Raw genomic sequence first — 26092 nt, forward strand, 5'->3', positions numbered from 1 at the left:
CAAATGAGAAGGGAGCACTCACTGGAGAAGATCCTGATACTGGGAAAGACAGAAGGCCAAAGAAGAAGGGGACGGCAAAAGATGAGATGGCCGGACAGCATTACTGATGTAACAAACACGAATTTCAGCAGACTTCGGAGGATAGTGGAAGACAGGAGGGCCTGGTGCGACTTTGTCCATGGGGTCGCAAAGAGTCAGACTCGACTGTGCGACTGAACAACAAAATAAATGGGATGGAGCCAGCCAGCTTTTTCATTCAATCTCACCCAGTTCCACTTTTTGCTACAACCCCACCCCATGCATATTTTATTTACGCAAATCCCATAATTCCCAGCATAGCCTCTCCCCACCCTCACCATCAAGTCACAGCTGACTTATGGTGACCCCATGGGGTTTTCAAGGCAAGAGACGTTCAGAGGTGGTTTGCCATTGCCTGGATCTGTGTAGCAGCCTTAGGTTTCCTCAGTGATCTCCCATCCAAATACTAATCAGGGCCAGCCGTGCTTAGCTTCCAAGCTCTGGCAGGACTCAGTCAAGGCATAGCCTTTGGAGGGTGTTAAAGGAGACCCCTCTTCACATTTCCCCCCAGTGGTTTGAATGGGCTGAATTTAACCCATTGGTTTGAAAAGTGCAGGCAGAAAATCTAGAGAGCATCATTTATTTAAGCCAAACCTAATCAAAGCTCATTTGGGTGGTTTCCAAATACTGTACAAGTCCAGTGTCAAAATATATAGCAGGGCAAAGCTCAAGCAATGTAATTTACTACCCTCCTAATGATTTACTATCCTCCTAGATTCTGCTTTCTCAAAGAGCCCAAAAGATTACTAGGTAGCCAGATTCACCAGGGCTATGATCAGACTGGCAGCCTGGGGTGGTTTGCAGGCACCACAGATATCTCCATTCCAATTAGCATCCCAACTCACCATTCAATTGCATGGGGGGGGTGGAGCCGTCACATTGCTGCCATGAGCCATCCATTGAGGAAGTTTTTTTTTTTAAAAAAAAAATCCCTAGCACATGTACATAATCACATCATGGGACTGTGAAGGTAAGCAACAACCCCTTGGGATGAATTGATGTGTTCACACCACCAATCCATTTCGTTTGCATACACACACACATCCTATGTTCAGTCATCTGGAAATGTGGGAGGAATGCACAGGGAGCCGATGGCACCAGATTTCACCTGGTGGCTATTTACTCCACCTTGGAGTCATTTTAGAGAGGGGTGCATGCAACTGGAGAATAGGTGACAGCTGTGTCTGTCTGACTGAGTCCTTTAAACCCATTTGGGAAACATGACTATGTCAGGCTAAAATGCCTGTCTGATCGCAGCCCAGGGAGGACAGACAAACACATAAAGGCTAAAATAGCTATGCTGTATATCCTACCACACGTTGCACAGAACTTGGAGTTACCTTGGATTCCCTTTCTGTTTCTGCAACTTGTTTCTAAACACAGAAATGTGATTCCCAAAACATGGATGAATAGCTGCAAAGGCTGGAGGAACTGGAGGAAGGACTCATCCAGCTCACTGACCTGCACACTTGTTCCTTCTCATGGATCTTCCAGCGGATTCCACAATCCAAGAATGAACCTTCCAGTGATCAGAAGGGGCTATTGGGATGGGGAGGGCCACGGGGAAAGTTCCGTGCATGGATGCATGCCAGTAGGTGAAGAGATAGTCACTGAAGGCAACACAGAAAGTTGTATTGAGCATCTGGGAGTGCAATCAGTTAGGCAATAATTTTTTTGTGGAGCAGAATCCCATTGATTCTCATTACCCTTCTTTACTCACAAAGGTCAATTCTGCTCCCCCAACATGGCTTTGCACACAGTAGTGCTAATTCTGCTCTCCATTAATTGTTTCCAGGGCCACTCAATTGCAGTGTGCTGGCTGTGGCCACCCTAGGTCATCTATACTGCTTGGTCCCTCAGCTTCTCTGGCAGAACTGTGTCTTGACCACTGATCCAATCACTTGTCTGCAGTTTAGCCTCAGACTCAGCTAAATTTGTATTTGGCTCTCTAAACAAAAAAAAAAAAACCCTCTCTGGTCCACTCTCTAAAAACTCAGGGAGCTGGAGTTCCAAGAAAGAGTATTCAAATCCCATGCGCTTGCTAAAAACCATCAATACAATTACAACATTATTCCCCAGGCATTTTGCACCTGTGTGCATACTGCTGCTCCTGAGCTCAGTTCCTGAGAGTCAACAAATTGATCACCACCATGCAATCAGAGAGGAGAATTGTGGGGTGCCAATTAAAAAGGGCATGAGAGCATGCCTCCTGCTGTTTCTTTCCAATCACAGGTAAATGCGTCTTCAAGAGCATTTGGCCACTGGCCAGCACCCAGGTTCTACACTCAGAACAACAGACAATAAATGACTGCCATTCAATCTGAAATAAACCCAAGCGTAGGCCTTGAGAGTTTGTTGCCCCCTGCTGAATCTCAAACCCCTCCTCCTTTGAAATATGAAACAGTCCCCATAAAGAGCTGTAGGATATCTCTGTGTGGTTCTACTAAATTTGATGTTTTATGGGGAATGTACTCCTACGCAAAAAGAACACAGGTAAAGGGAACAAGCTGTGTTCCGATACGGTGTCATTGGGGTGGCCAACACTGAGCTGACAGCAGAGAAATCCCTGGTTCAAAATCTCTCTAGGCCATGAACTCACTCAGTGGCCCTAGGCAAGCCATTATTCACTCAGCCCTCGATTGCAAAACAGGAATAATAATACCAGCTTGCACTAAAGTTCTGTGAGGGGGATGCTGAGCACCAATTATACCGTGGAGTGAAGAAGGCTTTTGTGGAAGGTACCATGGAATCAACTGTGCTGAGATCTCGGTGTGGTGCCTTCCGTATATTCTTAGCTCTATTGGACCACAGAGATACAGCCTTGGTAGTTCGCTTTCCAGAGGCTGGAGCAACTTGATGTTTAGACAGTGTGCCCCTGATCAGCCTTGAACCCTTCAACGTCTCTACATGGCAGTGTACCTGAGAAAAGTTGAGGATCCCAACCTCTCTTCCTCAGAGCATAAGCTTTCAGAATGGACATCTCAAGAGGAAGAATACTATGCACAAACACACAGACCCACACATAAGAAAGTTTTGGGAGAAATCTACAAATAGTGAAAACTATAGGTCACAGAAGACAAAAGATAAATATAGGGCGTTTTTGCACAGGGCTTACCCCGGAGCGACGTCCCTCTTCACCGCGCAGCGTCTACGCGGATTTCGCACCGACTGCTCCACAGAACCAGGAAGAGCCGCAAAGCGCCGCAGCTTTTGCGTCGCAAATGTAAACCGCCAAAAACCAGTTTACATTTGCGATGCAAAAGCCGCGGCTCTGCGGAGCAGTTTGTGCAAAATCCACGCAGACGCTGCACGGTGAAGAGGGACGTCGCTCCGGGGTAAGCCCTGTGCGAAAACGCCCATAGTCTCTGTGCTAAACTACACATCCCTCTCATCTGCATCCCCCTCTGTGCCTGAGAGATGGATCCACCATCTTGTTCCTTCCAGTTAGGAGTCTGGCCTTGTCAAGAAGGCATAGGCTGACCACTGGACTCACCACCATTCTGACAAAAGCTTACTTTCCTGTGCCTCGTTTGTCTAAAGAGCGTTCCCTTTTTTAAACAATCCAAAGACAGAATATGGACTTATGAAGCTGCCTTATACTGAATCAGACCCTTGGTCCATCAAAGTCAGTATTGTCTACTCACGCTGGCAGCAGTACAAAGAGGTCTTGCATATCATCTACTGACTGATCCTTTAAACTGGAGATGCCAGGGATCGAACCTGTGAAATTCCACATGCCAGGTAGATGCTCCATCACTGACCTCTACTGGGGCTGATCTGCTGAGGAGAAAACAGCGGGGTTGAATCCAACCTGCTTTCCCATGGGTGAAAAACGGAGGAAGGAGTCCTCTTCGACCACCAAGAAGGATGTGCTGGGGATCATGGGACCAACTCTGCTATTAAATATTGGCTGTAATAAAAAAAGGAACTTAAGGTATTCAGTGTGTGTGTGTGTGTGTGTGGAGGGGGTGCCAAGCAGATGTTCTGCCACTGAGCTACAACCTTTCCCCACAAGATGAAAGAACACAAAAAACTATTCAATTTAAAAAAAAAAACCCTTAAGAGTTTTCAAGCAATTTGCTTCTCCTTTCTGAGTCTAGAGTGCAGTCCTTTTCGGTGCTGGTTGCAAAAAGTGTGAAAAGAACCGGGGGAATTAGAGGGGTGTCAGTCTGGGGGAATGCTTCATCAATTCCCCACAGGTGGACAGGGTATTTCAGTACATAGCTAAGTTGTGATATCTATATGTGGGTTCCTCCTCTCCTCAAATCTGGGATGCTCACATGAGTCACACATCCCTGCGTACTAGAGTTTGGGGCTTTAACACAAACTCAAATATGGCAAGTGAGTTTCTTTTGCAAAACTTTCCATACCTGAATGGGCCTCTTTATAGGGGAAATAAATTCCTTGCCTATAGAAAAGCAACATGCCAGGAAAAAGAGTTGCTACCGGTGGCTGGAAGTGATGTAACTAAAGCTTCACCACTTGCTTGATTATACAGACAAGGTCTGAGGGTTTGGTTCAAACATGCAAGAAAATGAGGTGGTAGGACCAGGCCTTTTTTAAATAGCAGGTACTCCTTTGCATATCAGGTCACACACCCCTGATGGGCCAATCGTTCAAGAGCTTATAGTAGGCCCTGTACTAAGAACCCTGTAACCTCTCGGAGGATTGGCTACATCAGGGGTGTGTGACCTAATATGCAAAGGAGTTCCTGCTACAAAAAAAGCCCTGGGTAGGACCCCAAAGCAATAGAACAGACTGCACCACTTGAGATTACAGATGGAGGATTCCGGCTCTGAATGTTCCTTCACATGGGGGAAAACCCCCGCTCCCTGCAAACAGAAAACTAGTGAAACAACTAGGGTTGCCAATCCCCAGGTGGGGGCAGGGGATCCCCCCATTTGGAGGCCCTCCCTCCGCTTCAGGGTCATCAGAAAGCAAGGGGGGAGGGAAATGTCTGCTGGGAACTCTGTTATTCCCTATGGAGATTTATTCCCATAGAAAATAATGGAGAATTGATCCACGGGTATCTGGGGCGCTGGGGGGGGCTGTTTTTTTTAGGTAAAGGCACCAAATTTTCAGTACAGCATCTAGTGCCTCTCCCCAAAATATCCCCCAAGTTTCAAAATGATTGGACCAGGGGGTCCAATTCTATGAGCCCCCAAAAGAAGGTGCCCCTATCCTTCATTATTTTCTATGGAAGGAAGGCATTGAAAGGGTGTGCCGTCCCTTTAAATGTGATGGCCAGAGCTCCCTTTGGAGTTCAATTATGCTCCAGGAGACATTAGGGGTGTATAATAACAGAATAACAGAGTTCCCAGCAGACATTTCCCTCCCCTCCCCCCACTTTCTGACGACCCTGAAGGGGGGGAGGGCCTCCAAACCGGGGGATCCCCTGCCCCCACCTGGGGATTGGCAACCCTAGTTGCACATGAGGTTTCCAAAATGATCCCAGACACAGTCAGAGAAGGTTCAGACTCATTTTCTTTTTTTTTCCTGGGCAAAACGATTAATAGGTTTTTTAAAATGCAAAATAAAATAAAATAAAACTGAAAAATGCAGAAGAGAGAGTTGGGAGAATTTCCCCCCTCTTCTACTCATGAAGACGAAGAAGCCAGTAGAGTCATGAGGGCCCCATTGAAGCTGAGTTCTCTTCCTCTTCTGCTGCGTGTGGACAGGGGAGCTGATCCGTTGGCAGCTTCCAACTTTTTTATTTCTCTCTCCCTCTTCAGTTTGGTGCAGAGAGCCAGTTTGGTGTAGTGGTTAAGTGTGCGGACTCTTATCTGAGAGAACTGGGTTTGATTCCCCACTCCTCCACTTGCACCTGCTAGCATGGCCTTGGGTCAGCCATAGCTTTCAAGGTTGTCCTTGAAAGGGCAGCTGCTGGGATAGCCCTCTCAGCCCCACCCACCTCACAGGGTGTCTGAGGAGATTGTGAGCCGCTCTGAGACTCTTCGGAGTGGAGGGCGGGATATAAATCCAATATCTTCTTCTTCTTCTCTTTCCCCTGGCTCCCTGGGATTGATTTCCCAATGTCTCACCACCTAAACTTTTCTGGTTACAGTTCTGGGATGGGGTTTGGAGAGGGAAGGGACTTACGGGGGTATAATGCCATGGGGTCCACCTTCCAAAGTGGCCATTTTCTACAGGTGAATGGATCTCTTGCCTGGAGATCAGTTGTAATAGCAGGAAATCGCCAGGAGGTTGACAACTCTGAGTAGGGGTGAAATCTTCCCAAACTGCTACCCCTCTCTAAACATAGGAACATAGGAAGCTGCCTTCTACTTGAATCAGACCCTCGGACATATGAAGCTGCCTTATACTGAATCAGACCTTTGGTCCATCAAAGTCAGTATTGTCTACTCAGACTGGCAGCGGCTCTCCAGGGTCTCAAGCTGAGGTTTTTCACACCTATTTGCCTGGACCCTTTTAGTTGGAGATGCCGGGGATTGAACCTGGGACCTCCTGCTTCCCAAGCAGATGCTCTACCACTGAGCCACAGCCCCATTCATGGCTCTCCAGGGTCTCAAGCTGAGGTTTTTCACACCTATTTGCCTGGACCCTTTTAGTTGGAGATGCCGGGGATTGAACCTGGGACCTTCTGCTTCCCAAGCAGATGCTCTACCACTGAGCCACACCCCCATTCATGGCTCTCCAGGGTCTCAAGCTGAGGTTTTTCACACCTATTGCCTGGACCCTTTTAGTTGGAGATGCCAGGGATTGAACCTGGGACCTCCTGCTTCCCAAGCAGATGCTCTACCACTGAGCCACCGTCCCTCCCCAAAAGAAGATATAAGTACCCTTAAGATGCCAGGATGTGGCTGGATACATGCATGACCATTTCCATGGTGAACTGGAGGCATATGTAATCCAAGCAGGCCAGCAGGTACTGAGCATAGGTCAAAAGCCGCTTTTGAGCCCCTCCCCAACCATGCTGGATACCACCAATGCACAGAGGCACAAACTGTTTTTAATACTGCCTGTTCTCGATTCCAACTAAATCATCAATACAAACATACATGGTGCTCCGTTCAAAAGAAAACTGATAGATAAACAATGTGAGATCCATGTTCAAATAACAGGGAGTTGGACCAGATGACCTGTATGGCCCTTTCCAACTCTACAATTCTGTGATTCTATCTGTTTGCAAACAACAAATCATCCTCATACATCACCATCAGCAGGTGCATATGGAGGAATCAAACCCAATTCTCTCTGATTAGAGTCTGCACTGTTAACCACTACACCAAACTGGCTCTCATCAACATCAATAGGAAAACATCAATATTTCACACTTTTTGTGTCAGCATTTCTCCATCTTCTGTGACACAGAACTGGTTTCTCTCACACATCAGCGAGGCTATTTGAAACCAGGCTTGCTTCCAAGGCAGGCAAATGCCCAGCTGCTCAGGAAGCACACATACACACAAATGAAAGCAGTGTGATAAACACAATTCAACTTTTACAAACATTCTGCAGAAATCTAGTTGAGTGACAAGCCAGTCCACTCCAAATTGAACCCCTGCCCCTTTTTTTTGGGGGGGGGACAGAATCTCTCCATTTAAAAAAGAAGAAGCAAATGCTCCCCAAGAAACTTAGAACACACAGTACTTAAGATGTGCTTGTTGTACCTTGCTGAATGCCACCATTTCTCCCATCCCCCTTCCCACACTGAAATCTGAAATGGCCACTTCTGGCTATCTCTTTGCATCTTTTTTTGCATGTTCTCTGGTTACCTGGGGATGTTTGCACAAGGGCAGATGAGAAGGATGGAACATAAAATAGAAAAAACACTAACCTAAAATAGAAATCACATGGGAATGACATCTCCACCCCTCCACCACCCCCGACCTTCTCAGAGTTCTGATTGTTTTGCAGGCAGTTACCAATCTTTGCCCTTTTAGCTCTGAATGTACCAAGCCCTGGTATCAAGAGACACAGTCCTTTTTTGATAGTAGGTACCTGGCATCTTGCCCAAAGGACCACTGTTTCTGAGGCATTATGAATCGGTATGGTGGAGCTGTCGGGTGGCTTTCAAGGGGAAGAAAAAGGGCACAAGGCTTCAGTTCCTCCCACCTATACAGTACTTTGAAAGGGGCTTCACAGGGCTTACTAGGGGCCCTGGATCCCAGGGTGGCATGACTTCCTCCCTCCCATCTGGGGAAGGGCCTTCTTGGTTGTGGCACCGTCCCGCTGGAATGCACAGCCGGAAGACGTGTACACAACACGTAAAATGTAAAGGTAGTCCCCTGTGCAAGCACCAGTTGTTTTCAACTCTGGGGTGACATCGCATCACGACATTTTCATGACAGACTTTTTAATGGGGCGGTTTGCCATTGCCTTCCCCAGTCATCTACACTTCCCCGCCCCCCCCCCCCCAGTAAGCTGGGTACTCATTTTACTGACCTTGGAAGGATGGAAGGCTGAGTCAACCTGGAGTTGGCTACCTGAATCCAGCTTCCGTCAGGATCGAACTCAGGTTGTGAGCAGAGCTTAGGACTGCAGTACTGCAGCTTTACCACTCTGTGCCACGGGGCTCTTAAAAAGGTAAAGGTAGTTCCCTGTGCAAGCACCAGTCGTTTCAACTCTAGGGTGATGTCACACCACAATGTTTTCACGGCAGACTTTTTATGGAGTGGTTTGCCATTGCCTTCCCCTGTTGAAATTTCAGAATTATTTCAGTGTGCTTTTGGCTCGTAATATCTCTCAATGGTAAGGCACAGTTGGCTTGTGAGTATTGTAATATTTGATGTCACTGATTGGGTCCCTATAGCTTTAGGGTTGTGATTAGATTTGTTTTATGTACTTTGTATTTTTAATGTGGTTATGCAAGATTCACTGGATATTTACCATGCTATTTTTGTATATGCTTTAATTGATGTAATCATACCTTGCTGTAAACTGCTCTTAACTGAAGAGAAGCAGTATTTAAAAAAGGAAATAAATGAAAAGGGAAAAAAGGAAAGCACTTCAGCACTTTCAGCTGTGGGAAGATGCACGCTGGAGAGAGTGATGAACTCCAGAGACAGAGAGAGACTGGGTGGTCTGTGGGTGTGGAGACAAATTAGGCATGGGCATCACTCAGCATCCTTTGCTGTAAGATGAACGTCATGACAACAGAAACAAAACGGAGGACCAAAAGTTTTGTCTTCGCTGCCTGACCTAGATAAGGAAACCCGGCAATGAACTTTTCTTCTCACAATGCAAAGGGGGAAAAAATTGTTTTGGTAGGGTTATCTTGTTGCAGACTCTCCGACACTCCGAAAAGAATTCTGCACAGTGTGAAGAGTATTCCCACCCTTTGAAGATCAGCTCTCTGTATATCTTCAGCAATGCTGACGGAGTGCAAAGTAACAGATACCAGGCAGATGGTGAGTGTGTGACAGCCGCCGTTGGGCTTACTATCTCTCCCTGCAAGGAGGCTACTGATGGCACAGAGGACTTGAACAATGAAAGGTTGTGTCTCAAGTCATCTTCCTTGAAGTGGACCCCTTCTCCCGCTTCTTTCCCCTTTTTCCTAACTAGGAAATGAAAGCGTGGGTTTTCATTTTCGTCATTCATGGAATTTCGGATAAGCCTCGTTTATCTGAAATAAATGAGCAAGGAAAGGATGAGGCACTGATTTCACAGAATGCTGTAGGAGGTTTTTTTTGGGTGGTGGGGTGGTGGTGTAGCCTCAGTGCTTTGGGTTGAAGATACAACAAAAAAGAATCCTTTGAGGAACATAAGGCATGAATTGAAAAAGAACAAAACAACAGAATCCAAATCAATGCCGGCCGATAACACAGAGGAAATAATTACTGTAATTATTACGCAACTGAGTTAAACCAGGTCATGGCAACAAATAACCCCTCATGCAGATAACAACAAACACAGAGAATAACCAGAGAGGTGTAAAAGATCAAAGGCACAAAAAAGGCAACAACGGTAGTTGTAACGAAATCCCATTGACTTCAATGGCGTTTCAGTTTGTCGTCATGAAGTACGAATCCATTGCTTTGCATGGGCTTTAGTTAAATTACTTTTTTGCTGGATTGTATCCAAAACATTGCAAGGAAATATCACTGTAGTCCTTCTGCCAGGTCTCATTATTTGCTGTAGTATCCAAAGGTTTTTTCCCTTATATTAGAGCTTATAGCATGGGCGTCAATTCTTTTGTTATGAGGGCTGGATCTGACATAAATGAGACCTTGTCGGGCCAGGCTGCATGTGCTCCTATTTAATATTAGGTAGCAGAGATATAAACTTTATAAAGGACACAAACAAAACTCAATTAAAGATTTTTTTAAAAAAACTTAAAACATTAGCACCTGTTGGTCTTAATGGTGCTGTCTTTGTATCTCTCCTGTGCAATCGAGGGAACTGGACAAAGGAAGCTCTGGCTCTTTCCTTCCTTCCACGGGGGACCAGGAGGGGGATGAGCCTCAACCAATAGAAGGAAGAGAGGCACGGCTCAGTAGCGCTGTTGTGTGATTTAGGGAGCCAGGCAAAGCAAGCTATCCCTCCCCCCTTCCTCCCCAAAGGAAGAGCCTCAGCCAATGGAGAAAATAGGGGTTTTGCTCTATAGCTCCTGCGCGATTGAGCAAGCCTTGCAAAGCAAGCTGTGATGCTGAAGGAAGCGAGAGAGAGGAAGATGGAAGCAGATGACAGTCAGTTGCTTGGGGGCCTGATAAGAGCCCTCTGGAGCCTGATTTGGCCCCTGGGCTGCATGTCTGACATTCCTGGCTTATAGCATATAGCTGATAACTGGCTGCACTGAATCCAAAATAAGTAATTCCCTTAGCAGTCAGAGAAAATTAGGAAGAACCAAAACCATTAGGAAAGAACTAACTCCTTGTTCCCACCGGAGATTGGAAGGCACAAGACTAAGTAGCCTCTAGTTGACTGGAACAGTTAGCAGTTTTGACAGCTGCTACTGGCCACCTGCAGATAGCTCTCTTCCAACCCTCACACTGCATATTGGCTGAGGACCTAACTAGATGGCACACTGTTTAAGGGTTTTTCCCACATCCACCCCTAGTCCTGTTGATCAGGCTTGCACTGGGAGCTCTGCTGAAACGTAATTCCCAGGCATTCTTATTGAGACAGAGCACACATCATTTTCATGATATGAAAGGACCCAGGGATCTGCTCTCTCTCTCTCCTCCTCATCTATCTATCTATCTATCTATCTATCTATCTATCTATCTATCTATCTATCTATCTGTCTGTCTGTCTGTCTGTCTGTCTGTCTGTCTGTCTGTCTGTCTGTCTGTCTGTCTGTCTGTCTGTCTGTCTGTCTGTCTGTCTGTCTGTCTGTCTTCATCAATCTATCTATCTATATCCTGTAGTGGTGGGGGGGGGGAGAGAGAATGAATCATTACATAGGCCTTTATGTAGCCCATTAGTACACATCTGTTTCCAGAAGGGGAGCTAACAGCAGCTCCCCAAGCCATTCCAGTTTAAGAAAATGGCATGGGTGAGAAGGCATGAACTCTCTCTCCCCATGCACTATGGTCCTGATCCAAACAATCCCCCCATACGCCTGTAGATTAAGTTTTAATGCAGAACTCTCAGTGTCCATTTCATCAACAAGGAGGTAGACAGAGGTGGACTTGTGAACCATGTATTTGCATAGTTAAGCACTGATGGTTTGCTTCCTCATATGCTCGGCTTTCTATGGTGGAGCTTTAAATGTAAGCAGCTGACACTTTCTCTGATGAAAAACAGATTAACTTTCTCTGTCGATGTTAATTACTCCTGTTTGACAATGATGGCAGGAATTTCCCTTCAAATCAATAAAGGGCTCAGACCCTCTTGGCCTTTCCCAGAACCCACTGATGTGCTAATTGTCTTACAGTGCAACCCCAAGAAGAGTTACACCCTTCCAAATCTATTGAATTAAAGGGTTTAGAGATTGCAGCATATGACGTCATGCTTTGCAGAGGCTGCCAAGCTATTCGGCCTAGAAGTTAGTCTGAAGAAGACAGAAGTTCTCCACCAGCCTGCACCCCAGGAAGATTATCACCCTCCCTGCATCACTGTGGGTGAATCAGTTCTGAAGACAGTCCAGCAGTTCAGCTACCTGGGGTGCATCATCTCCTCAGATGCCAAGATCGACAAGGAGATTGACAACAGGCTGGCAAAGGCAAACCGTGCATTTGGCCGACTGCACAAAAGAGTGTAGAGCAACAAGCATCTGAAAAAAGGCACAAAGATCAATGTTTACAAAGCGGTTGTGATGACAACCCTCATCTACGGCTCCGAATCGTGGGTTTTATACCGTCATCACCTGCGACTCCTTGAGCGCTTTCATCAGCGCTGCTTTCGCACCATTCTTAACATCCACTGGAGTGACTTTGTGACCAACACTGAAGTCCCCAAGAGGGCGGAGGTTACAAGCATCGAGGCACTGCTGTTGAAGACGCAGCTGCGCTGGGCAGGGCATATTTCTAGGATGGAAAACCACCGCCTTCCCAAGATTGCTCTGTATGGCGAACTTTCCACCGGCCATCGAAATAGAGGGGCACCAAAGAAGAGGTACAAGGACTCCTTGAAGAAATCCCTTGGCACCTGTCGCATCAACCATCACCAGTGGTCTGACCTAGCCTCAGATCGCAAAGCATGGAGGCACACCATCCACCAGGCTGTCTCTTCCTTTGAGAACGCCCGCATAGCTGGTCTTGAGGACAAAAGGAGATTGAGGAAGAATCGCACTGCTACAGTACCAACCCCAAATCAGACTTTTCCCTGCAGCCACTGTGGCCGGATCTGCCTGTCCCGCATTGGTCTTGTCAGCCACCAGCAAGCCTGCAGCAGACATGGACTACTGCACCCTTCTTAAATCTTCGTTCGCGAAGTCAAGCCAAGAGATACCTGGAGCATTAATATAGTTTGCAGAGAAAAGCCTCCAGCACCACCCCCCAATTTTTTTTTTAGATGCCTCTCTGTGCCTTTCTATAAGACAAGCACTTATGAAAAAAACATACAAAGGGATTCAGTAAGATTCTCTGCTGTGTTCTTAGTGATTCTCTAGTGTGATATTAAAATAATATCACTTCTGGGGCTCCAGTCATTTTGGTTCCCTAAGGTGATATTATTTTAATATCACATTAGAGAATTGCTATGCAGAGACTCCTACTGAATCCTCAGGTGTTTTTCCAGTGATGCCTGAATCACAGAAAACATACCCAGGGATTTCAAACATTTTCTCTCTCCCTCCTTATCTATCTTTAAGTATTGCAGTAACCTAAGTGGTTACTCTTGCTGATAAGTTTTCATGCGCAGAAATCCTCCCCATGCACCTGACCATTTATCCACATTACTACAGAATCAGAATGTAGAAAACCACCCACAGGGCCATGCAAGGCTGTTTTGCCAATGAGAATCTTCTCAGGATATCATCCCTTGCCCTCCTGTGGCTTACAACTTGCCCAGGTTAACTAAAAGGATGCTAAATCCTGGAAGGAGGGATGGTGGCTCAGTGGTAGAGCACCTGCTTGGTAAGCAGAAGGCCCAAGGTTCAATCCCTGGCATCTCCAACTAAAAAGGGTCCAGGCAAATAGGCGTGAAAAACCTCAGCTTGAGACCCTGGAGAGTTGCTGCCAGTCTGAGTAGACAATACTGACTCTGATGGACCGAGGGTCTGATTCAGTATAAGGCAGCTTCATTTATGTTCATATATAAAGTGGTGGTGGCAACAGTCAATCATAATTGGTGGTGGTGGTGGAAACTGCTATCAAGTCACAGCTGGTTTACAACAACCCTGTAGGGTTTTCAAGGCAAGAGACGTTCTGAGATGGTTTGGGCACTGCCTGCCTCCCAACATGCCCCTGGCATATCTTGATGGTCTCCCATCCAAAAACTAGTCAGGGCCATCCCTGCTTAGCTTCCCAGATCTAAAGACATCAGGCTAGCCTGGGTGATCCAGGTCAGGACAACGTAATCGACAGGGTGCTGGATAAGGCTGGAACAGAATCACAGTGGCCTTGATTCATCACAGACACCTGCTAGCACAAACCACAGTTTGAGGGACTGAATCCCATTAGCAGAGAGCAGGCAAAAAACAAAGTGCCTGCTAAACAAACTGCTCTATGACACCAGCAAAGGAATATGGCCATATGCGACATTAAGAAGCAAACAGCAGTGCTGCAAAAGACGTGCCATTTTCCAGCATTTTAGCATGTTCAACAGCCACTCTGCTGGGCTGGATCAGGTTTTTGGTACAAGAAAGAGAGGGAACTGACCCTTCTGCCCTCTCCCTCTGCTCAGTTTCACCAAATGCCCCCCCCTCACCTGTAGCATTATTAACCCTGGAAGGAGGGGAAAAAGACAGGCCAACATAGAATGCCTGTCTTTTTCACTAATAAGGGCCCAAAGGGAGGAGGGAGGGGTAAGTGCCTGCCCATAAAATTATATGCAGCCTGCACAACAATCCTGACATAAACCAGAGCCCCACACAGCTGCTATTTCCCTTTTAAAAGCATGTGAATCTCCCAGCATCACATCTGCTTCAGTCTTCAAACACAGCAGGTGGCAAACGTCATCATACGCAAACTTCAACACCTCCGAGATAAATATGTGATTCAGCCCTGATAAATTCTAGCGCAAGGAGTCGTTGCAAAAACTTCCAGATTACAGAATGTTCCATTCCAAAACCAACGTGACGAGCTGCAGAAACTAGGAAATACCAAGAGGTATGAGGTTGCACCTTAAGACACTCATTTGCATTAATCAGTTAACTCAATATTATTTCCAAATGCTGTTAAGCTCCTGACTTTTTGTGTCTGAGTTCATGTGGTTAAAGAGGTGAAGTCCTCTTTATAAGGGGCTTGAAAATGACCCAGAAGAATATGTCTGTTATGTTAAATGAATGATGGGATGGCAAAGGAGGAGGAAAAGAGAATAGGGCAGAGATTGAGATATTGGAGTGATCTCGATCTTTTCCATTTTACTCCTCCTTTTTTGTAAATTGGAACTGCAAAATCATGAGTGTGTGTGTGTTATTTTCTGTTACTCTAAACTACTATTTCCCCATAAAATATACACTTTCCCCAACATTAGTTGTGCATCAGAAAAACAGCAATATCCATATCTTATACACAGAAATGATGCATTTTGCATGCATAAAATATACAATGTGTGCACTCCATACAAACTAATCTGCAAAACCAACAGGAATAGCAGAGAATCAAAATGGTTTTCTAATACATAAATGCATATAAAAAGCAGCAAAATGTAGACCGTCCACTCTTCTCCAAGAGAAGAGAGGCAGATTTCCATTCTATAAACTTCTATGCATATGTAAAAAGGCATCTCAATGTACCCCGAGAAACAAGAAACAATCTTTATTTTATTTTGCAGGCTGGTGTGAATGCCTAGCCACAAAAGGGATTGGACTCAGCCAATTATTTCTACTCACTCTCCCCAATTCCCTTCTGTACTACAGTCCCTGCCCCCACATGGTTTTGCCCATGCCGGTCCCATGTTCCCCAGCACAGTCTTTCGAGTGGTCCAGGTGGACTCTTTCCTCTCCTTTTCACCAGCAGAATAGCTGGCTGTGTCTAACTCATTACACGGAGGTGGCGGAAAGTGCCATCACATCATAGCTGACTTATGGCAACCCATAGGGTTTTCAAGGCAAGCAACATTCAGAAGAGGTTTGCCATGGTGGGCCTCCATGTCACGCCCCTGGTATTCCTTGGAGGTCTCCCATCCAAATAGTAGCCAGGGCCGACACTACTTAACTGCTGAGATTGGACTGGATTGGGCTAGCCTGGGCTATCCAGGTCAGGGCTAACCTATTACTTAAAGTACTTCGGAGTGAAAGCCGTGACCAGCTTTAAGACCCTGGTTCAGAGTATTTGTATGCAACATGGCCCCAGCGTTTCCTGTGGTTGTACTGCAGACTCATGTACTGTTTGTACTCAAAGATCCGTTCTCTGAGCACAACATGGAAAGTAAGAATCAGCAATGACACCGGAAGTTAAATCCCCCTCAGTGAAACATTCTTATCTTCGACATCTCTATCGGAGCTGGTGCTATAGCTACAAGCCGCCGGAGATAATATGGCCTCTGTCAGAGAGGATTGTGTGGGTGTCATTGTCTTTGAAGCCTCTAAAGCGAACCTGGAAAGCCCAACTCAGCGCTTATTTGCTCGTTAACATTTCCATGGCATTTTCCGTGTGTGGTTTTTTTTTCCATTTTCTGCTTCCCATACGCCACACCATGAGTCAAAATTACTAAGAAGGGAGAGGAAAGCCAGGACAGGTTGGATTTGTAATAATAATTCCATTTTCTGCATTCTTTTTTTTTTTTTGCCCTCCTACCATAACTTCCTGTTTCACAATTGTTGGGGGGGGGGAGGTTGCTAATACTAAAAATGACTCTTGTTCAGGCTCATTTCTTGTGGACAACCCCGCCCCCCCCTCCAAATAAACTCTTCCAATGACATCCCAGCACTCTGTACAGCAGACAGCATGAGCAGTTTCTCATAAAACGGTACAAGGTACACCTTATACAGACGACGACACATGCAGGGTGTGAATTCAGATTAAAGCTTAACTGCATTTTCTGAAGCTGGCTGATGCGTGCATGATCTAGGGATGCACATTCGGCTATTACTAATTTTTTTAAAAAAAAATGAACCACCACCCCTTTTGTTAATACAGTTACTAAGCCAAATTGGGGAAAGTGATAACAGCTAGTAACATCAGGAAATTTTAGGACGTGCCGGTTAATCTGGTGCCTGGCTATCTGGTTTAAAGTTCACAGAGATCAGAGGGAAGGAGGGAGTGAGGAGTGAATCAGCAAAGCTGGAGCTGACTGGAATAATAATGAGTCAGCAGATTGTCTCACTCAACAGAACATGTCTTTCTTTCCAATCTCAGTGCTAGCTCTCTAGATTCAAGGAAGGAGAAGCCTTTCGTTCCTGTCTGAGTGTCATTCTGCTTTCTGTTGCTGAGCCTGCTAGTAAAACAGGTAAAGGTAGTCCCCTGGGCAGGCACCGAGTCATTACTGACCCCTGGGGTGACGTCACATCGTGACATTTTCTTGGCAGACTTTTTACCAGGTGGTTTGCCATTGCCTTCCCCAGTCATCTACACCAGGGGTGGCCAACGGTAGCTCTCCAGATGTTTTTTGCCTACAACTCCCATCAGCCCCAGCCAGCATGGCCAATGGCTGGGGCTGATGGGAATTGTAGGCAAAAAAGATCTGGAGAACTACCGTTGGCCACCCCTGATCCACACTTCCCCCCCAGCAAGCTGGGTACTCATTTTACCGACCTTGGAAGGATGGAAGGCCGAGTCAAACTTGAGTCAGCTATCTGAACCCAGCTTCTGCTGAGATCGAACTCAGGTCGTGAGCAGGGTTTGGACTGCAGTACTGCAGCTTACCACTCTTTGCCATGGAGCTCCTATGAGCCGGCTAGACCCTGGATCAAATGTCTTGCTTGCATACCCTAAACCAGGGGTGTCAAACATATGGCCTGGGGGCTGAATGAGGCCTCCAGAGGGCTCCTATCAGGCCCCCAAGCAACTGGCTGTCATTTGCTTCCTTCTCCCTCTTTCTTGCTTCCTTCTGCATCACAGCTTGCTTTGCCAGGCTTGCTCAATCGCACAAGAGCTACAGAGCAAAGCCTCTATTTTCTCCATTGGCTGAGGCTCCTCCCTTGGGGAGGAAGGGGGAGAGGGAGAGCTTGCTTTGCCAGGCTCCCTCAATTGCACAGCAGAGCTAGCAATTGAAGCCTCTGTTCTTTCTATTGGCTGAGGCTCCTCCCCTTCCTAGTTCCCCTGGGGAAGGAAGGAAAGAGCCAGAGCTTCCTTTGTCCAGTTCCCTGGATCCCATGGGTGAGATACAAAGAAATCACCTTTAAGACCAACAAAAGCTAATGTTTTAAGCATGTTTTAAGTTCCTTTTAAAAAAATCTTTAATTGTGTTTGCCTTTATAACGTTTATCTCTCTGCTACCTGGCATTACATTTTATGACACACATGGCCAAGCCCAACAAGGTCTCATATATGTCAGATCTGGCCCTCATAACAAATGAGTTCAACACCTCTGCCCTAAACTATAGGCAGGCTGAGAAAGATAGACATTATTCTTGCCTATCAACAGACAGAGTAGCTGCTTCATGAGACAGAAAGAGAGGTTTTGCTTGTGCCCCTGTAATCACATGGTGCAGACTGGGGGCGGGAAAGAAGCATGTGGCCATATATAAACCTTCTCAGCCATGGGGTCCTAGGGCTGAAAGGGATGTTACAGGCCATCTTGTCCAATCCCCTGCTCACTGCAGGGAATCCAAAGGCAGAGCATTCCTGGCAGATGGTTGTCCGGCCTCGGTTTGAAGATCTCCAGCAAGGAAGGGTTCCCCCTAGTTAACCGATTCTATTGTTCAACTGCTCTTACTTGCTAGGAAGTTTCTCCTAATGCAGCCTGTCATCCTTGTGGGGCATATCTACTAATAAATCTTGTGGGGCATATCTACTAATGAATCTTGCAAGTGAGCTGATGTGTTAGATGTTCCGAGGACACCCTCCAAAAGCTACTGGGTGGAAATCAATCTTCTGATGAAAGAATAATGGGCAGATAAGGTTTCCGCAAACAAGAAATGTCCCACACGTTTCATCCAATAAAGTCATGCCCCATCCCTGAAAAGGTGTTATATAAATGGCACCTTCTTATTTCTTATAACTAATCCCATTTGCAGGGCAAAACACAACCAAATCGAATCTTGGCTGCACTGCAAGCCACACTCAGATGTCACAGCAGAGAATGGCTTAATCTGATATCTGTAGTGGGGAAAATGTGATAAAAGAATAACAGAAACATGTAAGCACTACTACACATTTGCCCTGATTTACAAGAAAGATCACATACAGAGACAGGCTTCCAAATGCTCAAATACCCATCCATATCTATGTACCCATCCACATCTGCATTGTGAAGCTCATCTGGGTCCTCTCAGTTGGTTGAAGGGTTCAATACATTCATGGAAGAGAGGTCTATCAATGACTCCTAGCCATGGTGAGTAAGGGAATCTCCATATTATTAAGAGGCAGTAAACCTGAAACCCAGTGCTAGGAGGCAAAGTTAGGGCCTCTGTGCCCTGCTGCTGGCCCTCCAGGGTAACTGGTTGGCTACAGTGTGAAAGAGGATGCTGGACTAGATGGACCACTGGTCCGATCCAGCAAGGCTCTTCTTATGTTCTTATGGGCACAGGTGTCTTCTAATACAGATGGGGAACTCCCATCCAGGGTCATTAGTATTCCATGCAACTACCCTCAGATCTGTTTGCTTGTCTGTTGACCACCTCAAAACACCCTTGAGGTTGTGCAATATTTATTGTAATTTTTAAGTAGCCATGGGTTTGGGAAGAAGAAGAAGAAGAAGAAGAAGAAGAAGAAGAAGAAGAAGAAGAAGAAGAAGAAGAAGAAGAAGAAGAAGAAGAAGAAGAAGAAGAAGAAGAAGAAGAAGAAGAAGAAGAAGAAGAAGAAGAAGAAGAAGAAGAAGAAGAAGAAGAAGAAGATATTGGATTTATATCCCGCCCTCCAATCCGAAGAGTCTCAGAGCAGCTCACAAACTCCTTTACCTTCCTCCCCCACAACAGACATCCTGTGAGATGGGTGGGGCTGGAGAGGGCTCTCACAGCAGCTGCCCTTTCAAGGACAACCTCTGCCAGAGCTATGGCTGACCCAAGGCCATGCCAGCAGGTGCAAGTGGAAAAGTGGGGAATCAAACCCGGTTCTCCCAGATAAGAGTCCGTGCACTTAACCACTACACAAGACTGGCTCTCAGTAGACAAACATTCTGTGAGGTGTGTGGGGCTGGAGAGGGCTCTCCCAGCAGCTGCCCTTTCAAGGACAACCTCTGCCAGAGCTATGGCTGACCCAAGGCCATGCTAGCATGGTTCTCTTGTGTCATGCTTTTGCACTGGTCATTCCCACAGATGGTCTGGTCAGGTACTTAAAAGTGGTGCTCTGACTCCCATCATGCTTCTGCGATAATACAGCATTAACCACCAATCAGTAAGACTAAAACACAAAGAGAGAGAGAGAGGCTTGGTCCCTCTGGCATATGATCTGATATGATGATATGATCTGAGTTACAACGCTTTCTGACTTATTTTCTGACTGTTTATGTGACTGCCTGGTTGCTGCGTGCTGAGATGTGAGCACAGATCTGTGGTGGAGGAGAGGGAAAAAACAGAACTTGGACTGAGAATGTTCATGTGTGAAACGTTCGTGTGTGAAATGCTGCCAACAGGGGCGACCCTAGGGCATCTGACACCCTAGGTGAGGCCCCCACCCCCACCCTGAACCTCCACCCCGCGGGCAAAGCTGGAGGATGGGGAGCGTACATGCGGTGGCACGACAAGGCTCTAAGCGGCACAGAAAGGCCTCACACCACCCGCTCGCCATTACTCCAGTTTCCAGAAGTGATAGTGGAGCAATGGCAGCTGGGCAGCATGCCGCCCTTCTGTGCCTTGCTATGCCACCATGTGCACCCTCCCTGCCGTCCAGCTTTGCCTCTGCAGAGGCAGCAGAAGGGAGCAGGCGGTGGGGTGGGGTGGGACAGGCACTACGGAGGAGGCTGGGCAGCGGGCAGCTATCTGATTTAAAGCTATCTGGTTTAAATATCAATTGCCCAGGAGGCAGGGTCCAATTCAGAGGCAGAGCCCAATTCGATACCCCCCCATCCCACGCCCTAGGCAGTTGCCTAGGTCTGCCTAGTGGACGGGCTGCCTCTGTCTGCCAATTGCCCTGAACGGCTTTGCACACAAGACAAATGTCCCAGCGTACAGGCTCAAACTGCTCTCAAACAGCCAAATAGCCCATGAAAAATTGCACTTTCTGTTCGCAAGGGACAAACAGCCTGCAACTTGTACTGGTGGCTGTTCATGCATCCCTAGTCTTCAGCGGTCCGGAGATGAGGGTAAGCCCTCTTCGTCGAACACAATTCGGAAGATGCAAAGTCTTTGGCAGCTGAGGTAGGAGACCTTCTTCCCTTCTCTGATTAAAACAGCAGAAAGAACATCACTCAGTTGATGGTTAGGCTCTGAAGCAAGGCAGCTTCACTGCAAATATGATGCACTTATAATAAAATGCTCAGAGTTCATTAAAGTCTTATTACCCATAATTGTTGTGCAGTTTAAAAAAAAAATCAGATGACAGGGCGGGAAACGAATACACGGTGTTTGCAAAACAGCCTATCCGGGATTCTTTTCTGCATGTATAAGGGCGTTCAGATTTGTACTGTGCTAAAATTGCTGGCCCCTCGTATGTGGAAGGGTTTGCATAGCTGTTAGTAATAGGTCTTGAAAAACAAAGTCGAAATTCACGAGGACAGAAGAGACCTACTTTCCCTGGCATTTTAAATCCTTTTCAGGCAAGTAGGTTAAAAAAAAAAAAAAGATAGGGGAAGAGAAACAAACTGTCGATTAAGATCTATTCTCGGAGTTCTGGGTTTTTTTTAAGCCACACAAAACTACAGACAAACAGAAAGCGTCGGGCTTCACCAAATGCTTTGCAATTGCAAGTTTCATATATGAACTAATGTTTTTATCATCAGTAGCTATGGCAACAGTCAATCACAGTGCGCTGTAAATGCACACAGATAGCCCTTTGCTAAGCAACTGGTAACTGCCCCAAGATCATCACTGGAGTCTATGCAAGCCGGTCTTGAACTGTGCTTAAGAATACGCAGGCTACCACAAAGTTTTTCTCTTCCCAAGGGAGCTGACAGTCTCTCCCCATGATAGTCGTTCCCAGCATTGTGTCTCAGAGCACAACAAGGAAACACGCAGCACATAAATAGACAAGGCATTTCTTCCGACACAATTTCAAAACTAAGTGAAATCCTGTGAATCGTCTGCTGTGCATTCCCCTGCATGCTGTGATTTTGTTAGAAGTGGCATTAAAGTGCTTTGCATCGCCGCCGCAGCAGCAATACAGCTTATGAAGGCAGAACTGTGGTGAATTCATTTGCCTTTCTGCTCGTATGTTGTTTGATCCAGCTCCCTCCTCCCAGAAAAAAAGAATAAGGAAAGGAGGTACTGTTTCAAGGCCAGGGCACGTTACAGGTGCTTCACAACTCCACCCCAACTTACTCACCCAAATAACTAGTTTAGAAAAGGGTGCCGTGTGGACACAACTATACTCCACATCATGTGGGGCAGCAATGGGGGAACAAGATGCTTTAAATGGCAATCTAGCTCCAAAGACTTCTCTTCTTGGTCAATTGTTCCGAATGCAGGTGGAAAGAGCCCCTGGTAGAAAAAGAAAGAGTGAGTGGAAAGAGCCCCTTCTCCTCCTCAGCTGTCTAAACGGACAGAGGGATAAAGCTGAGGTCTGACCCTTTCATTTTAAATTTTACTTATACTGTTTTCGCACACAGCTTACCTCGCAGTCACAATCCTGTTCCCTCCGCAGCATCCGGTCGGATTTCCCACCATCTGCGCTGAAGTTACAGGAAGTGCCGCGGCTTCTGCGTAGCAAACGTAAACCGCTAAAACCCAGTTTACGTTTGCTACACAAAAGCCGCAGCACTTCCTGTAACTCCGGCGCAGATGGTGGGAAATCCGACAGACGCTGCGGAGGGAACAGGATTGTGACTGCGAGGTGAGCTATGTGAGAAAACGGTCTTATATGTACTCATTTAAGAGATTAATATCTCACACCGCCTAGAATCTGCCCAGTGTGGATATTTTCTCATATCAGTTTCATTACAAGCTGGAGACAGACAGAGTCACCTCTTCAGTCACAGTTCAGGAGGTTACACAAGTGTCAAACTAGCAGAATAACGGGTCAATCCAATGAAGCGAAGTTTAGTTAACACAGAATGAATTAATTGCATCCTGAAATGTCAGTGGTTTACATAGTGTGTGTGTATAGATTAAGAGGAAGGACTGACAGGCAGATTTCAGTGGCCTATGTTTTTTATCTGTCAACAAATAACAGATAAGGAAACCATTTTTTTCACAGTACCAGAGGTGAAAGAGTGATTCAGCAATTCTCTCCAATGAATTAGGGGTGTTTCCAGGGAAAGTATAATAAGTACGGCAGGCCTCATCTTGTGGCAGATGTGGCCTGTACCATTTCTGACTGAGGGGAGGATGTCAAGTTCTCAATGTTCTTTCATGATGCAATCACTTTCTGATGATAAAACTTGAGACATGAGGGAGAAAGGTTATCTTTTAGCCTTCTGCATGCTCTACTCACTTGCCATTTAGAGAAAATTATAAGCATAGGGTAACTCTGAAAACCAATGTTATCCCTCCCCTGCAGTCCAGAATGGAACAGTCTATCCCCTCAGCACTCTGCCACCTCATTATCACCTCCTTCGGCTGCAGGTGTCAACTAGGCCCTGGGCCATGAAACAGACACTTCTGTTTCCAATTGGGTGCAAAGGGGGGAACCTGTTTGGAAACCCAAGCAACAAGCTGTATGCCAAAGGGAAATACCCTGGCTACATGCTCAATGACAAGAAACTAGTATAGTATCCACAAGGGGGGAAAAGCAAAGCAATCTGTTTTTTGGAGGAACACCTTTTAATAGATGGCTAATACTCCTGCTTTATTTTCTGGATGATGAAACAGACGGCTTATTGCTGGAATGAGACTGTATAGAAATGGCAAGGAAGAGGAAGCAAAAGTCCAAGAATAAGTCATTCTCCAGCCTCAAATAAAAAGAGGTCGCAAATTTGCTACAGAAACAAGAACTGGGTATTTCTGCAAAGCAGTAGTAAACATCAACTGGGCATCATTATGGTCACCGTCGCCGTCGTCATCACCACCACCCTCCTCTTCCTCCTCCTCCTCACCACCAGCACTACCACCACCTACCATCCAAGTCACAACTGACTCAACTTCTCATTAGCCTTTCAAGGAAAGAGATAAGCAGAGGTTGTTTGCCATTGCCTTCCTCCACAGAGCAACCTCAGTCTTCCTTGGTAGCCTTCCATCCAAGTACTGACCATGGACGAACCTGCTTAGCTTTCAAGGTCACTCAGGCTGATGTTAGCCCAAACTCATCAGATCTTGGAAACTGAGCAGGGTCAGCCCTGGCTAGCATTTGGATGGGAGACCATCAAGAATACCAGGGTCATGACTCATGATGCAGTCGCAGGCAATAGCAAACCATTTATGCCCATCTCTTGCCTTGAAGGGTTGCTAAAGGGCTCACCATAAGTCAGCTGTGGCTTGACAGCAAAAATTGGGGAGGGAGAATCTAACTGTGCTTAGAGCTCACTCTTCCTGTCCAGTTGAAATTAAACTGGGCAAGGATATCACGGTAGAAGAAGAAGATATTGGATTTATATCCCGCCCTCCACTCCGAAGAGCCTCAGAGCAGCTCACAATCTCCTTTACCTTCCTCCCCCACAACAGACACCCTGTGAGGTAGATGAAGATATTGGATTTATATCCCGCCCTCCACTCCGAAGAGTCTCAGAGCGGCTCACAATCTCCTTTCCCTTCCTCCCCCACAACAGACATCCTGTGAGGTAGATGAAGATATTGGATTTATATCCCGCCCTCCACTCCAAAGAGTCTCAGAGCGGCTCACAATCTCCTTTCCCTTCCTCCCCCACAAAAGACACCCTGTGAGGTGGGTGGGGCTGCAGAGGGCTCTTACAGCAGCTGCCCTTTCAAGGACAACCTCTGCCAGAGCTATGGCTGACCCAAGGCCATTCCAGCAGCTGCAAGTGGAGGAGTGGGGAATCAAACCCAGTTTTCCCAGATAAGAGTCCGCACACTTAACCACTACACCAAACTGGCTCACTGTAGTGTTATCATGTCATGTCATCCAAAGTATCCTAACCATTCTCAGTGGTCTTAGAAGAGTGTCACTGCTGAAAGTGACATTATTAGGGCTGATTCCTTTATGTTTAGATAATTACGAATTGTTTGAGAATTTATCTGGCCTTGAGAATTTATCCGGTAATGTCCTTGCTGGGTTCCAGAAACAAACATCTCCGCGCAGGCATGAGTAAACGGACTAAACGCCAGCGAACGAGCCCAACAGCTGCTGGGGAGTCGGTGCCAAAGAAAACACGCAGCCACAAAGCTTCAAAACAGCTACTGTTAACTGCCTGTCCACTCCGGCCAACAAAAGTAAGTAAGACCCCGGAATTAACTTCTGAAAGGACTGTGGCTGTTGAGGAGGGGTGCCTTAAAGCTTGTCTCCCCGGGGAGAAGTATACGACGCCATCTTCCCCCAGCGTCTCGGGAGAGGCAGCGAACGCCAGGTCAGTGCGAAATGTTGCAACTTGCACTGACACTCTGGAAATGGCCAGTTTCCTAGAGCTTAAGGACTTGTTTTGTAAGCAATGTGTGCTGGTCTCGAAAACCTTGACAATGATGTTTAATAGGCAACAACAAACAACCAGACAATTGGAAGCTCTGTGCGCCCATATGCAGTCACTATCAGCTAGAGACAAGCGTCCCAGCGGGGAGGGGCCCCCCGGTATAACTACGGAAACAACAAGGAAGACTGAGAGAAAGATTCAACCATGCAAGATTTTTCTCTCTATTTTTCAAAACAGACTGAATCATGGCAGGTGGCATAGTAGATACTGGGCTCAATCATCTTTATCAAGCTTGTTGCGATGTTCCTTTCATGAGGTGGACCTTCTGGAAGTCACAAGACTAAGTGCCCCCCCTCGCTGGTTAAATATAATGCTATCTTTTCGCGAGGATGTGATTCCAGGCATGCTACTCAAGTCTCTCCCTCTCTTGCAAAGTTTTGGGATAAGATGCAGGAGAGTTTACTTTGAACCTCCAATAATCTCCTTTACTCAAACTCGGAAGATCAAGCATGCTAGTAAACCTGAAACCCCTTCCTGTAAACCTGAATGCCCAGACATGCAGCTTCTAGACCCGGCATTTGAGTTGCAACTACGGGACTCCTTTGTGGATTTATCTCTGACAGACCAGGGGGTTGTAATTTCAAATCTAAAGGAGCTAGTGAAGGACTTTGAGAAGCTGCAAGGAAACTCAGGTGGTGCTCTGGTGCAGGCTCTTGATCCATCTTACCCT

At 46.4% G+C, this 26092-nt stretch overlaps 1 protein-coding gene and 1 non-coding gene across 9 annotated transcripts in view; both read right to left on the reverse strand.

Annotated features, from left to right (window-relative positions):
- The window catches only part of KCNH7 (potassium voltage-gated channel subfamily H member 7), a 478957-nt gene that overhangs the window by 432005 nt on the left and 20860 nt on the right, over nucleotides 1-26092 (reverse strand). The window lies entirely within an intron of this gene.
- Nucleotides 6649-6720, reverse strand: TRNAP-GGG (transfer RNA proline (anticodon GGG)). Its single transcript has one exon. It is a non-coding gene; the product is annotated as a tRNA-Pro (tRNA).

The sequence above is a fragment of the Heteronotia binoei genome, chromosome 16 (genome assembly GCF_032191835.1).
Source record: "Heteronotia binoei isolate CCM8104 ecotype False Entrance Well chromosome 16, APGP_CSIRO_Hbin_v1, whole genome shotgun sequence".
In the NCBI taxonomy this organism is placed as follows: Eukaryota; Metazoa; Chordata; class Lepidosauria; order Squamata; family Gekkonidae; genus Heteronotia; species Heteronotia binoei.